This window comes from Nyctereutes procyonoides, unplaced genomic scaffold (assembly GCF_905146905.1).
Source record: "Nyctereutes procyonoides isolate TBG_1078 unplaced genomic scaffold, NYPRO_anot_genome, whole genome shotgun sequence".
Lineage (NCBI taxonomy): Eukaryota > Metazoa > Chordata > Mammalia > Carnivora > Canidae > Nyctereutes > Nyctereutes procyonoides.
In genome coordinates this window covers 35781280-35796607 of record NW_026575142.1, presented here as the reverse complement: position 1 = coordinate 35796607, position 15328 = coordinate 35781280, and positions in this window count along the sequence as shown.

The following is a 15328-nucleotide window of genomic DNA, read 5'->3' as shown; positions in this document are numbered from 1 at the left end:
AGTTAGTAAATAATAATACAAATGGTCAAATCATGACTCTCATGAAATATAAACAGGTGTGAAAGATTTTGTTTTTCTCCTCAATTAATGAGGGAACTCTGATAGTTAAGCATCAATGCTTAGAATGTTCAGCCAGATTGGTGAGCCACAAAATTTTGCACAGCTTCGTTTAGTTGTAGCTACTGGGAATGAAGATGTTAGAGCAGGCACTGGTGACCCATTCCCTTATCCTAGTGTGAAACATCATATCTATCACATGTTCTTTGCAATTTTGGCAGTAATTAAAAACATTCATTATGTAAAATTTGATTTTTATAATCATCAAAATACATTCAAAGTTTGACTAAATAAGTTGGATGATCAAGCTGAACCAGCATCACCAGTGTTCTGCAGTGATACATCACTGTACTGGGAGGCTGAAATCGGGGGCTCAGTTTCCAAACTGACACTGACAAACTCTACATGGCCAACTCCAGAGGTCTAGTATCTCATTCATAAAATGAAGGGTCATCATAGACGGCCTCTGAGGGCCTTTCTGGCTCCAAGGTCAATGGGAATGTTGTTAATGAAAGGTCATCAGGCAACTGTTGTATATGCCTGGGTGCCCATGCAATTAATAAATTTCTGGTCCCTTCCACAGACACAGCAAACAGAATTTGGGTGGGATCCAGGAATCTGCATTTTAAATAATCTCCACATTATTCTTATACAAACTAAAGTTGGAAAATCTTTAGTGTATTGACTTTTTCCTGAGAAGAAAACAGTTATGATCAAAGGATAGTTATGGAATTGTTCTGGAAAATGGTACACTATTCACTGCCTTCAAAGCAAAGGTCGTCTACATTGAATCATGTCTGAAATAATGTTGAGAAGAAATCAGTTTGTCACTATTTTAAAAATGGTAGTTCTCAGAGGCACTTGGGTGGCTCCGTTGGTTAAGTGTCTGACTCTTGATTTTGGCTCAGGTCATGATCTCAGGGTCATGAGATGGAGCCCGTGTCAGGCTCCACACTGAGCATGGAGCCTGCTTAAGATTCACTTTTTCCCTTTACCCCTATGCTGATAACTCTCTATTAGATAGATAGATAGATAGATAGATAGATAGATAGATGATAGATAGATAATTTTAAAAATAAAAAATAAACAAAAGTGGTAGTTTTCTATGATACATGGCTCATTATATCTGGCATATGATTTGGGCCATACACTCAGCCTCACTAAAGAATAGTTGTGAATAAATGTGCAATTCACTTTGCTCATCCACATTGCCTTTTTACTTCCTTCTTTCTTATAAATGGTTTAAAGACAATCAATAAAAACAAATTCTGTTTCTCTAAAAATACCAATAAATGTGATAAGTCCTGTGCCACACTAACCAACACAAACAAAGAGAAGACAGAAATTATCTATATCAGAAATGAAAGAGGGGCCATCACTACTGATCCCATGGACATTAAAAGGTGAATAAAATAATACTATGAATAACTGTATGCCCACAATTTTAATAGCTTAGATGAAATGGAGAAATTCCTTAAAAAACACAAACTACCAAAACTTATATGAGAAGTAGTTTGGATAAGCATATATTTGTTCTTAAAAGTTAAATTAATAATTAATAACCTCTCCAAACAGAAAGCACTGGACCAGATTGGTTCACTGGTGAATTATACCAAGCACTTACAGAAGAAATAATACTAATTCTCTAAAAACTCCTCCAGAAGATAGAAGTAGAGGGAACACTTCCTAACTCATGCTGTGAGGTCAGCATTATCATAATAGCCAAAACAGGCAAGGCAAAGACGTTACAAGAAAAGAACACTGCAGACCAATATCTCTCATGAGCACGGATTTAAAAATCCTCAACAAAATGTTAGCAAATAAAATCCAAAATTGTGTAAAGAGAATTACACTCTACAGCCAGGTGAAAATATTTCAGATATGCAACACTTTTTTCAACATTTAAAAAACAATCATTGTGGGGATGCCTGGGTCACTCATCAGTTGAGCATCTGCCTTTGGCCCAGGGCATGATCTTGGAGTCCCAGGATCGAGTCCCACAGCAGGCTCCCTGCATGGAGCTTGCTTCTCCCTCTGCCTATGTCTCTGTCTCTCTCTCTCTCATGAATAAATGTGTCTCTCATGAATAAAGAAATAAAATCTTTAAAAAAATAAAAAGCAATCATTGTAATCCACCACATCAACAGGTTAAAGAAGAAAAATCATGTCAGTTGATACAGAAAAAGCATGTAATAAAATTCAACATCCGGTCATGATAAAAAAAAAAAAAAAGAAAGAAAGAAAAAAACCTCAGCACACTGAAAAGAAAGAGAACTTCCTCAATTTTATTTTAGAACATTTCCAAAATAACAACAAACCAGTAGCTGACATCATACTTAATGGTGAGAGATTGGATACTTTTCCTTTAAAAATAGTAAAAAGGTAAAATGTTCTTTCGCACCATTCCTGTTCAACACTATACTAGAAATCCTAATAGTGTAATAAGACAAGAAAAAGAAATAAAGGTTATATGTATTGAAAAGGAAGAAATAAAATGGTCTTTATTCACAGATAGTATGATTGTCTATGTAGACAATGCCAAAGAATGCATGAAATAACTCCTGGAACTAATAAGAGAACATAACAAACTAATAGGATAGAAAATTAATACACAAAAGGCAAATTTCTTTCTCTTTAATAGTTTCTCTTTCATTGTAGAAAAAATGTTAATCCAAACAAATGGGCATGCCACTCTGAGAAGGCTGTGGCCAAATTGAGGAGAAAATACACTGACAAATTAATAATCCTCTGAAAGAAATAGTGCAACACATGCTCTTTCTTTTTATATTCCTCACTTCAGATTTTTTTTTGGAATTGGATGAGAGGAAGGATGTCGGCTAAGAGTCAGATTCAATGGGAAAATATCCTAACTAAAAATGATGGTCTTGATGGTTATATTTTGTATCAGGAAAAAAAAAAAAACAACTTCACAGTTTGATGCAGGAAAATAGGAACTTATCCTTCCTTTATACAAATGGAAGACTTAAATCTCTATGTCACTTTAAAATTTTAGGGTAGAGGAAATTGTGTTAATACCTTTGCAAAATAATTTTGATAATTTTCTTCTTTCCTATGTATTCACTTTATTTTTTTTCAGTTTGAAAGTAGTCATGCACCAGATTACAAAAATAATTGTGGTATATACCTTAATTCACCCTTCTAATAAGCCTGATTGATGTAGTCTTCCTTACTGCCAGCATCTTCACCTTCTATAAAACGGGTGGTCTTTTACTTCGTTCCCCCTCATGGAGAAGATAATTTGAAGGGCCACAAAAAGTTGAGGCTCTGAAACATTTTCCAACAGTACAGATCTCATGTATCAGATCCTCCATGCATATGGTGCCCTATTTACTAAAAGATCATGCAATCAATGTGTTATCTGTCAGAGCAATTGACTTCTTACTGATTTTGCCACAACCACACTTGTAGATCAATTCATTCACTTCAGGCTTGGGTCCCCTCATGCTACTTATGGTTCCACAATCCTTAACATGTTAATTGAAGTCTTGTTGAGCATAACAAAGGTGTCATTAAAGATCTGGCAGAAGCAAAGAAACTCCCAAACTCTTCAAGCTGGTCTCACACCTTTGGTCTCACACCATTGATACCTCTGATCCTGATAACAAATACCAATTAGGATCCCACAGGTATGGAGAAGTTGCCAGCTCTTCTTGCCACCCTCGCCATTCGAATCTCGGTTCTGTACTCCTGCCTATATTCCTTTTGGTAACACTAAGCTTTTTCATAGATAAGCTTCCTCCTTGCCTTTTTTTTTTTCCTCCTTGCCTTTTGAAGCATCTTTTGGGCCAACTTCTTTCTCAGCTTCTTGATCTTCAACTCTGCAAAATTCCTACGCTTTTTCTTAGGGGTTTCTGGCACAGCAGGAAACTTCTTTTTCTTCTCTTCTGCACCCACCATAGTGACAGCCAGAAAACAGTGCTATGTATTCACTTTAAAGAAGAATTGTCATTTTCCCTAAACTACTTCTGCCCTTTGAAATATTTTTATATAGCCTTTTATCTGTTATCCAGGGTGCTGTGATTCTCTGTGCTCACTCCCTGACGGTGTGTGTGTTTGTCATCAAATATAAGGGTTGCAAGGGTTGCAATAGTAATTACTACCCTGTTACTGAACAGCTAGTAATTGCTACAGTAAAACTGGGCATAATTGTTCAGACTACACCTTGCTCTGGCTCCAGACAGTGTTTGCTTGTGAAGGCCACTTTACCCAGCTTTTTGTGGAGCTCCACTGAACCATCTTCCAGAACCCTGAGATCTGACAACATTTCCAAATCCTGAGGCTAGTCCCATCTACTCCTCTGGAGAGACTGAGCAAGGGGAACCTGGATGACTTTAAGTGACACTACCTTTGGGCTGGTTCATGTGCATCCCCATGAGCCTCGCACCACCTGCCATCATCTTCCTGGATGCACAGAGTCTTTGAAAAGTGAAAAGTGTGCAGCAGAGCACCACATCCTCCTCTTCCATTATAAGAGTGTGGAAACCCTTTCACCAGCCCCACTTTGACAACAATAGAAGAATATCCTGTCTTAATTCCTTCCACACTTAACTGAGCATGCTGATCCTGCCAGAGGTGGGTCTTCAGCCTATCCGACATTCTGTTCACTGTTCTCACACCTACCTACACAGCTTCTCAAATAAAATAACCCTAAGAAATAAAAGATCTATTCAAAGAATTTCTGCATATAAATGCACAAAACATGATATCGTACCTTTTATATCTCTCAGGAGAGTCAAAGGACCCCAAATTTGGGTTATTAATATCACTAAAACCTGGTTCATATCACCAGCTTCCCAGGGGAAAAAATATTAGATTTCACAGCATTTCAAACTAAACTATACTGCTGGTGATGCAGCCCTTCCCAAACAGAACAAAGACACCATTTGTGTTACTACGTGGGTGAGTGTCTGAGTACATCACAGCATAGAACTGATGAGTTGTCCCGAAAACTTTCATTTTTCCAAAATGGGTTTGTGTGTGAAAGTTTGCAATGATCTGAATCTTTTCCTTTCATTCCTCATTTTTAAAAGATAGCACAAAAGCTGCTAACAAATCTAGGCTTGACACCTACTTGTTGGAATCCAGAAAAGAAAGGGTGACAAACTTCACACCACTTGGGGAGAGGATGTCTTTCAAAAAACACCCTTCTGGTAATGGAGAATGAATTGTAATTTGTGAGAGTTCCTTGTCTCTAACCTTACACAGGAAATATTTCCTCAGGGATGAGAGGCTTTGTCTGAATTGGAAACAGAAAAGAATTCTCTTCGGGGAATTCCTATCAAAAAGAAAGAAAAAAATATGTCCTATTGCCTTTTCTCAATGGAATACTCTTGTAGAAATGCACACCAGGATAACAAAAGATAATATTCCAGGAACCTTCTTCATACATAGCCAAATCACAGAAAAAAGTATACGAACTTGTAAAAACAGAATGAAGCCACTGAGGAGCAAGTATAAATTGCCCCTCTCCCTAAGTAATGCCCATATCAAAATCTTGCTTAAGCTTACCCTTTGGAGGATTCATTTTGTAGATTTAAACTTAAATTGAAGAAGTAGAATCAAGAAAGTCACAAAAAGTGGTGTGAGAAATATTATGTATGAGGGAAAACAGCAACCCAAGCATTCACTCTATGACTCCATGAATCCCAACGAAAACCTAGAAAAGGAAACAAACAGTCGGAAGTTATTGTCTATAAATGGACCAGATGTGCAACAACAGCTGAAAACCTGCTCTGCCAAGGGGTAGAGTGGGAAGCAAAGGCAAGCACCAGAACAAAGGAAAGCATGAGGAAGAGCAAAGTGCTGTGAACCCCAGCATACCACAAAGAATTAAAGCCATGAAAACCACAGTGATGGGGCATTAGACTCTGCAAGGAAAAGAGGAGGAGGAAATAAACATAAAACAGGCCATTTTCAAATGAATTGCTGTGCACTCCTAACCAATCTAGAGGAGCATTGTGTAGCTAGTAAAACAATATGGAAAATAAAAGTGAATGTTTGTAGAAGTTCAAAAAGCAAAACAATGCAAGAATCTAATCACTTTACAATTTAGGGAGGATAAAAGAGAAGGCACAAAGATTGAAGAGAAAATTGAAATGACCTCCTAGCCTTTATCCTTCCTAGAGGTCCATAGGGATTTATTTAAAAAGAAATTAAAAGGTTATGTGTTTAACCAGTCAGACAGGAAGGATAACAAAGGGCCTGGGGAAAATGGGGATGATAGAGAATGTACAGGAGACAAAGGTTTTGAAAAGTTCATCGTATTTTCCCCTAATTCCAGAAGGATTATACATCACTTATGTGTCTGAAATCTTCACAGAAGTGTGTCAGTGTGCCAGTCACTTTTATGTACCCTTCTAGGACTTACTTCTCATATTTGTCACATGTTTGCTTTTTAGGAAAATGCTTAGTTCTATGGAAACTTCAAAGATCACCTTTGAAAGTATCTTTCAGATTAAAGTGCCCTGGTAGGATTGGGGTTTTTAAGATTAAAATAATTTCTGGCTAGAGTTTTTGAGCTCCTCCCAACATCCTACGAAAATACCTGCAAAGACCATCTATTGAGGCAAAACTTGCATTTCCAACAAAACGAAGACTCACGGTGAGCTTATGACTTCAGTCTAGAAAGAATTTCTGCTAAGAGGGAAATCTGAGAAGAATTAGCACTGTTCATAACATGTATGTCCCCTACATGTATAAACATACATGCAAACATTGTCCACCTCCAGGAAGATGAGAAAACACCAGGTCATTCACAGCCTCTCTGTCCAAACTCAGAGAAGTATCGTGTATGATAAACATTTTTTCTAGATGTCTCAAACAAGACCACATGGCATAGAATCCAGGAATTGGAGTTTTAGAAACCATATCTAGAGAAGGAACCAGAGATTTTGACCAAGATTTATGGGTAGATATGCTTATGGAAGCTTCTCAAAATCAAAAAATAAACGGGCAACCACCGGAACAACCATCAGCAAGGAGAATGTTAAAGAAATCATGACATAGCCATGAAGTTACTTATAGAAGCCATGCTTTAGAAAAAATTTAACATGAAAACATGCTCACAATACAGATTCAAGTGATTAAAAAGTAGAATATAAAATTTATCTACAGTACAAACCCAAACACGTTAAAATAACACACACACACACACACACACTCACCCAATACACACAAAAACACACCCCTAGAACAAGCCTGATAGTCAATACATAAATGAGTTAGCAGTGGTTGTCTCTGGGTGGCAGAAATACAACTTTAATTTTACTCTTATACCATTAAAATTTGTCTACAATGTGCATAATGTAGCTTTTATAATAATAAAAATGGTATTCAATTATTTAAATAAAACACAAATGGAGTGCCCATCATGAGGCTTTGAACAACACTGAACCTGGATCTGAGACCATCACATATTTCTGCATCGACAGAGACAAGTTCATCGCTCTTTCCTGAATCTCAAGCGAGAATAGACGTCTCCTGGGTTGGGATGAGATTACGTGGAATAATTCAATTAAAATGACATATTTTAAGTGCCGAATACGACTCTAGCACAAAGTAGGTACGAATACTCTGTAGCCAAATCTAAATACTTACAATGGAAGTAGTCAGTGATCTGTCAAAAAAAAAAAAAAAAAAAAAAAAAAAGCCCATTCCAGATGAGTATTTCAGTTGCTGCTTCTCTGCCTGCACAGAAATATCTCACCCACACTGTGGATGTGTAGCACCCCCTCCCATGTGTGAGGTGCTTCCAAATGCAGGAAACAACCCTCCTGTTGATGGATGCTAGCGGCGTGGAAAGCATTGAAGAGATCCTTCATGGCGAGAGCGGAGACATCACAGCAAAACAAACAGATGAAAATAATGGAAGACCTAATACAAGAATAAACGATCCAGCACCTAATTCAATAGCAAATTATCACATCAGTACCTCTGAAATAAATTTAGAGCGTATCATTAAAACTGTGTTTTCATGTCCCACAAGGACACAGACTAGGTCACCCTAAGACAGAAGCATCAGTGTGTTAAATGCACGTAGAGGCGGCCTAAGGCGATGAGAAATATGTTTTCTTTTCATTCTATTAATATTTTCTCTGAATGCATTTCTTGTTGTCTGGGGTTCTGTGATCACAGAGGGCTGAACCGTTCATAGCCAGAATGCTACTTGGTCTTTCAGATTTATTCTTCTGCGTTTCCAAATAAAATAGTTAAGCTTTATGCAGGAATGCAGCACAAAAGCCAAAGATCTTATGTATTTTTTTGGAGTAAATAATTATCATCCATGCAGAAAAGCAACATAATGGAATATTTAAATTTTGTCAGTGAAAACCTTCAACAGTGTAGATAATCTTGACTATGTAGGTGTTTAATATTTTTAACCCAAAACAATGTTAAATAAATGTTCACAAATGCTTACTTTGAATTCAAAATCAGCTTATATGTGAAACCAAAACATGTAGGGAAGAGTGGTCTAGAATATTGTTGAATATTTGAAGCTGGCTGAGGATCAAGACGAAAGCAGACCTCAGGCCCTCCTTGCTGGGGATTTCTTCATGGAAAACAAACAGAAATGTTGAAAGAAGGTAAGAGGCAGAAAATAAACAGGAAACAGCCCATGATGCAGGATTTTTCTCCAGACCCCTCAAAGTATACCAGGATCCACCTTGGTGGGAAGGGTCTCAGGACCCCCATTGAGACCACGATCAAAGATCAGTCTCCATCCTGCAGCCTGCGGTGGCCCCCATAACAGGGCCGGCAGCTAAACGCATCAGGGCGGCCTTCCCCAGGTGGGCTAGACCTTGCACACTGGCTGATGCCCACAGTGGGCCCGAGCCTGCGTTGCCCTTCTGTTCTGGCGACTGCTGCCCCTGGAGGCTCGGCTCAGCTCGGTGGCCCTTGCTGTCTGTTCCGGCCACGGCCAGAGAGGCGCAGTTGGGCCGCTGGAGGGCCCCTCGGCAGAGGTGACAGCACACAGACACAGGGAGTTAGCAAGTCCCACGGGGTGGGGCGGGCTGGCCAGGGCCAGGAGGTCACAGTCGTCCCTTGGTTTCTCCCCACCGCCTGGCCACCCCTCCTCACTGTCTTTGACTGAAAGCCCCTCGCGTCCCTGGCTCAGGCCAGTGGTGCTCAGGCCCAGTCCTCCTCTCCGCTCTCCTGCTACGCGCCCCTCCCTCCCCACGGTCTACAGCTCCCCGCCGCCCCCCACCGCCCCCGGCAATGCCTCAGGGGGCCCCCTCCCCAGCACCTGCTGCTCCCCAGCTTCTGGGAGCGTATCCCACTGTCTACCCCGCAGATGCACGTAAGTTTCTGGAAGGCATCCCTACCTTTTCATACTCAAAGCCAATCATTTTCTCCTCCAAATTTGCTCCTTTCACTGTACTTCCTGTCCTTGGCTGGTGGCACCACCACCCACACAGTGGCCGGACCGTCCTCAAAACGTCTTGTTCCCTGCTGTCTCCGGGCCAGCCTTCCTCTCTCCTCCCTCATCTGAGCCCATGAGATGCGGCCTCGCTTGGGGCCCTGACTCTTGACTGTGGGCCCAGGCATGAGCCTTGGTTTTGCCACTTCGTGGAGGAAAATCTCTGTGCCCCCGTCTCCCCAGCTGTGAGCTGGGGATCTCCCAGGTTACTGACAGGCCCACGCACGATGGGGGCACAGAGGGAGCACCGTCCCCAGGGCTCCTGGTCTTCAGCAGCCTTGCGGATGGCTCTGTGCGTCCTCTGGCCCCTCACAGTGCACCCCCTCTGCGCAGCCGGGGCCAGGCCCCCCGAACCAGGGCTCCCTGCCTAACAGCCCGGCCTGGCTTCCCCGCCCTGGAGCATCGTGTCCACACGGCTTCCTGGGGCGCAGGAGCCCACCTGCCACGGGCCTGCCCTGCGGGCCAGCCCCCCCACGGCTGCCTCCCGGAGCCTGCGCCTCTCTGCTGCCCAATCCACCTGCCGTCCTCACCCGGCCGCCTCCTTCCAATGCTCAGATGTCCCTTGCTCAGAGGGCCCTGCGGGGACCCTGCCATCTTGCACGGGGCCGGGCACTGCCTCTGCGTCCCTGCTGTGTGTGGTGGCCCTCCCCTCCCCGGCCTCCCTGCAGCCCCCGGCCTCCCATCTCACCTCACCCGCTCATATTACCCACTGACCCAGAGAGGCTGCCCACCTTTCTTGCAGTTTCCGGCCTACATCAGTGTCACCGGTCCCAAACCACTCATTCCTACTTCATTCTGGGCTGATTCGGTGTTTGCAGAGGCCCTGCATCCAGTCCCCAGGTCTTGCTTACTTCCCTGAACTCCTCCCTCCCGGTGGCCTCACCTACTTCCCTGCTCCCCTCCCTCCTTCCCTCCCTCTCTTCTTCCTTCCTTCCCTCACCCCTTCCATCCCTCCTCCCCCTCCCTCCTCCCCTACTTCCCTCTCTCCTCCCTCCCTCTCTCCACCCTTCCCCTCTCCTCCCTTCCCTCCCTCCTTCCATCCTTCCTCCTTTCTCTGCCTCCCCCTCCTCCCCCTCACTCCTCCCCTCCCTCCTCCTTCCTCCCATCCTTCCTCCTTTCTCTGCCCTCCCCCTCCTCCCCCCTCACTCCTCCCCCTCCCTCACTCCTCTGTTCCCTCCTTCCTCCCTTCCCTCCCCTTCCCTCACTCTTCCCTTCCCTCCCTCCTCCCATCCCTCCCTCCTTTCCCCTCCCTCACTCTTCCCTTCCCTCCCTCCCTCCTCCCCTTCCCTCACTCTTCCCTTCCCTCACTCTTCCCTTCCCTTCCCTCCCTCCCTCCCCTCCCTCCCATCTCCTCCCCACTCCTTAATTAGCTCCCATTCCTGGAGCACCCACTGCCATTCTTCTTGGCCCTCATGCTTCATCATGTTCGCTCATTCGCACTCAGCAGAGCCACTACTCTGAAATGCAGCCCTCTGCCAGTTGAATGTCGCTGCAGAGACCACAGCGCGCTGCCCAGCTCACTTGAAATCCAGGATGGAGCCACTCCCGTGGACTGTCATGAGGTCAAGCATATTATATATCCGCCCTGGTTTACTCTCTGTCCCGCTTCTCCTCAGTGACCTCTGCCCCACCGTTTCCGGTCTCCTCAGGCTCCCACAACCTTCTCTTCGTGCCCCCAGCCCAGCGAGTGGCCCGGCTTTCTACTTGACTGGGAAATCGGGAGCACCCGAGGGACGCGTCAGTCCCCACCACACCTCGCTGCCGCCGAGCATCTGTGTTTACGTGTTCCGCCTCCCGTGTTCTCACTGGAAGTCTGTGGTTCTCAGCATGTGGTCCTGCACCCACAGCATCAGGGGCCCCGAGAACTTGGAGGAAATGCAGATTCACAGGTCAGATCGCAGGCCTAGAAACTCTGGGGTGGAGTCCACAGTTCTGTGTTTTCATAAGCCCTTGGGTCAGTTCTGATGCACTTGCAAATTTGACAACTACTGCGGGAGGCAAGTCCACATTTCCATCAGAAGCCGACCTACACCCCTCTCCGCTCCAGCAAGGCCACCTTCTGCTCCTGTAACACCAACCTCACCGTCTCTGTGAGCTCACTCCTATCAGCCAAGAAACTTGCTGTTGGTCATCTCATCCTGCAGAAGAATAAAACACCAGCTAACTTTCAGTCAGGAGTTGATGCTGCAGTCTGGAGGCAGAATTTCTCCTCTGAAAAACCTGTTTTTGCTCTTAGGGCCTTCAACTGATCAGACTAGGCCCACCCACAGTACCAAGGGTGACCACATCTACATCTAACTATATCTACAGAATACTTTCATGGCAACGGCTAGTGAGCATTTGATTAAATAACTGGATCCTGTAGGGGAGCCAAGGTGATATGCAAAATAAACATCACACCTTCCATGTGCCATGACCCCCAGATTCCTATTTTTCATCCAGGTCAGTTTTCTGACCCCAGACTTGTGTATCCACCTGCCTGCTCGGCACCTCCACTTGGATATCCAACACAAGGATCCCTTCAAGGCTGAATCTTATCCACCTCACTCGGCGGCAACTCCATCCTTCCAGTCCCTGGTTCTCAAAGCCTCCGAGTCATCCTTAACGCTTCTCTTTCACAGCCCACAGTCTCTTTCACAGTCCTGTTGGCTCTCCCTGCCCCCTGCCCTCCTCAACCTCCCCCTCTGCCCCCAGCCCCATCCCCTCTCCCCAGGACTGCTGCAGTAGCTTCTGAATCCGGGGCTCCCACCTTCACTTCCGATCTCAACCCAGAAGCGGTGATCCTCTGCTTGCACAACCCGGGCCAAGCCATTCCTTTGTTGTGGATCACACCGCGTCTCCATGTTGTGCCCAGAATAAGAGGGAAGGCCTCAGCATGGTCCGCCAGCCTCAAGGAAGCTATCCCCTTTTCCTGACTGACCCCACTGGCTTCTGCCCTCTGTGTGGACCACTCTCACCACACTGAGCCTTCATGTTCCCTAAATACAGCAGATCTGATCCAGGACCTGCTCCCCAGAATATTCCCTCTGCCAGGGACATTCTTCTCCAGATCCCCACAAGCTAACTCCCTGCTTCCTTCAAGTCTTTGTCTGAATGACTTTTTTTTTTTTTAGATTTTATTTATTTATACATGAGAGACACACAGAGAGAGAGAGAGGCAGAGACACAGGCAGAGGGAGACACAGGCTCCCTGCAGGGAACTCAATGCAGGACTCAATCCCAGGACCCCGGGATCATGACCTGAGCCAAAGGCAGACCCTCAACCATGGAACCACCCAGGTGCCCTTTGCCTGAATGTCTTGTCCCAGCAAGGCCCCGGGAGCATGTTATTTCTCTAGGCCACAGCCCCCACCGTCGTCACCCTGCTCTCACTTTTCCTGGGGTTCACAGCCATCTCACTGGCACCATGTGCTCTCATTACGGGCACCGTCTACCTTCCCCATAGAATATAGTTGGTCGTCTTTCTGCTCTTTACGCAGGTGTCTCCCCGATGTGGAGGGGGACCTCCGGCACATGTGGGGCGGATGAGTCCTCTGAGTGTGCCTTCTCAGAGCGCTGGTTCCTGGCCCCGCTTGCATGCACGTGTGAGCTGCAGGAATAGCGGACACGCTGGACACAGGCCGGCGCCAACCTCGGCGGGGGCGCCAGGAGCCAGTCTTAGCGCATGGGCATCAGGGCAACAGAACCCGAGAGTGCGCGGCTTGTAAATGGAGTCTGGTGCCCGAGGCGGCTCGGTCGGGTGAAGGCCTTGCTTGAGTCGCAAACATCTCACCTTGTCCTCATGTGGCAGAAGAGGTGAGGGATCTTTCTAGAGCCTCTTTTCTAAGGGTCACTGATCCCGTTCATGAGATTCTACTCTCACGACTCAAGTGCCTCCCAAAGGCCCATTTCCTATCGCCATCACCTCTGGGGGCTAGGGTGTCGTGAATTCGGGGTGTCGCAAGCCTTCAGACCACGGCAGAGCTTCTCCAACCACTGGGGGTCTTCAGAGATGAAAAGGGACCCAGTTGCTCCCACTTATGCTCTCCCATCAGCTTCTTCCCCAGGGGGCTGGGCTTGGCTGGTTTCTGGAAGATTTTGAAATGAGCACTGTTTTAACAACACAGTGACCAGTTCATGGATGTCCCATGACCACCGTTTCTGCTTCCACTCCGAATGCTCACATTAGGCCAACCTCTCCCAGGCGGGCATGGGCAGGACCCCACTGAGACATGGGCCCCCAGGGCACATTGGGGAGCCCCACGGAGCCGAATCGGGTGTGGGTCGAGAACCGTGGGTCTGGCTGCTGCTCCTCCTTGGGTCACCGGGACCTCAGCCTTCCCACACCCATGTGCGTGTTGGCCGGACACTAACGTTACGTGTAACGGAATTCACATCCACCTCACCCATGACTCCCAAACATGCAGGAAGGCATAAGCCCTTTCTCCCTCTCTCATGCTAGAACTCAGTGTTGCACTGTCCAGGAAAAGGACTCCTACTTATTTTAAAAAAAAATCCTTTGGGGAAAGAGGGAGAGATTCTTATCTGGAAACCAATGGGGCCACATTTTACAAGCGGCAGTAAAAGGCAGGATGAGCTGTCAGAAGGAGGCCAGTGGGGAGGCAGGAGCTTCTAAGCAAGCCTGGCGCTCCGGGGGCCCTAGTGCCCCTTGTGGACTGCTCTCCCCTACCCCCCACCCCCGGCCACACAGGAGGCCTGTCTCAGCCTCACCAAGTCCCCTCCCTGCAGTCCCGCTGCCTTCTCCACCTCCTCCTCGCCCTAGTGGCTTCTGAGCACCTCGTTAGCCTTTACATCCAGCCATTTAAATGCTCACATTGGCCTAGCTCCCCTTTACCCCAAGGAACCGTTAGGAATTCCTGTGGCTCCTCGCACGCTCAACTCCTCTCACGCAGGCCTCTGGAGAGACAATGTCGATGACACTGCGGTGGCTCCTTGGCAGGTAAGAAAGGCCATGACATCCACTGGCCCAGCCGGCTCTTGAAACAGGAGCTGCTCCTAAGAACATCTGGTCAGCTTCACGGGAGCTGGAGGACGCCCCAGCTACACTCGTTCTTCCAGAACCAGATGGCCTCGAGTGTGTCCATCTGAGCTCAGCTGGCCGGGCTGGGGAGCCCCGGGTTCTACTTAATGACCTTTGGCGCCAGCCCACCAGGAAGTCCTTCCCCGTGTCTGACCTGAACTCCTCAAGCCCTTATCCTCCCCTTTGCACTTCAAATTACTGGACAAGCTTTTAGCCGGACTTCCTCCAGAGTAAAATTATTCTGTACCTTTTTAATGGAATAACATTATTGCATTTTTTCCTTTTATATTTTCCTCTTGGTTATTTCTACCACTTTAAAATGTGAAGACCAAAATTGTATGTTAGCACATAAGAAAGCCCAGAATATTGCTGAAAGTACACATAGGCACGTGGTTGCAAACCCAGCCCCTATAGCCAGATTGCCTGCACTCAAATTCCCAGTCTATCCCTTATTAGTTTTGTGACCTCGGGCAAGTGGCTCAGCCTCTCTGTGCTTCAGTTATCCAGCAGTAAAATGAGGATGATAATGGTATATAGGGTATTAGCATAACATGAGGTTAAATAAGCTAATAAACTAAGAATACAGGTAGTACTAAACATTTTGTGCCATAGAAAAGTCTACTATGAACATTAATTCTTAATTTTCTTTTTTAAAAGATTTTATTTATTTGAGAGAGAGAGGGAGAGAATATGAAAGAGTGTCTGTGCTGAGTGCAGAGCCCCAATGGGGGAGGCTTGATCCCAAGACCCTGAGATCATGACCTGAGCTGAAATCAGAATTGGATGCTTAATCAACAGAGCCACCCAGGCAC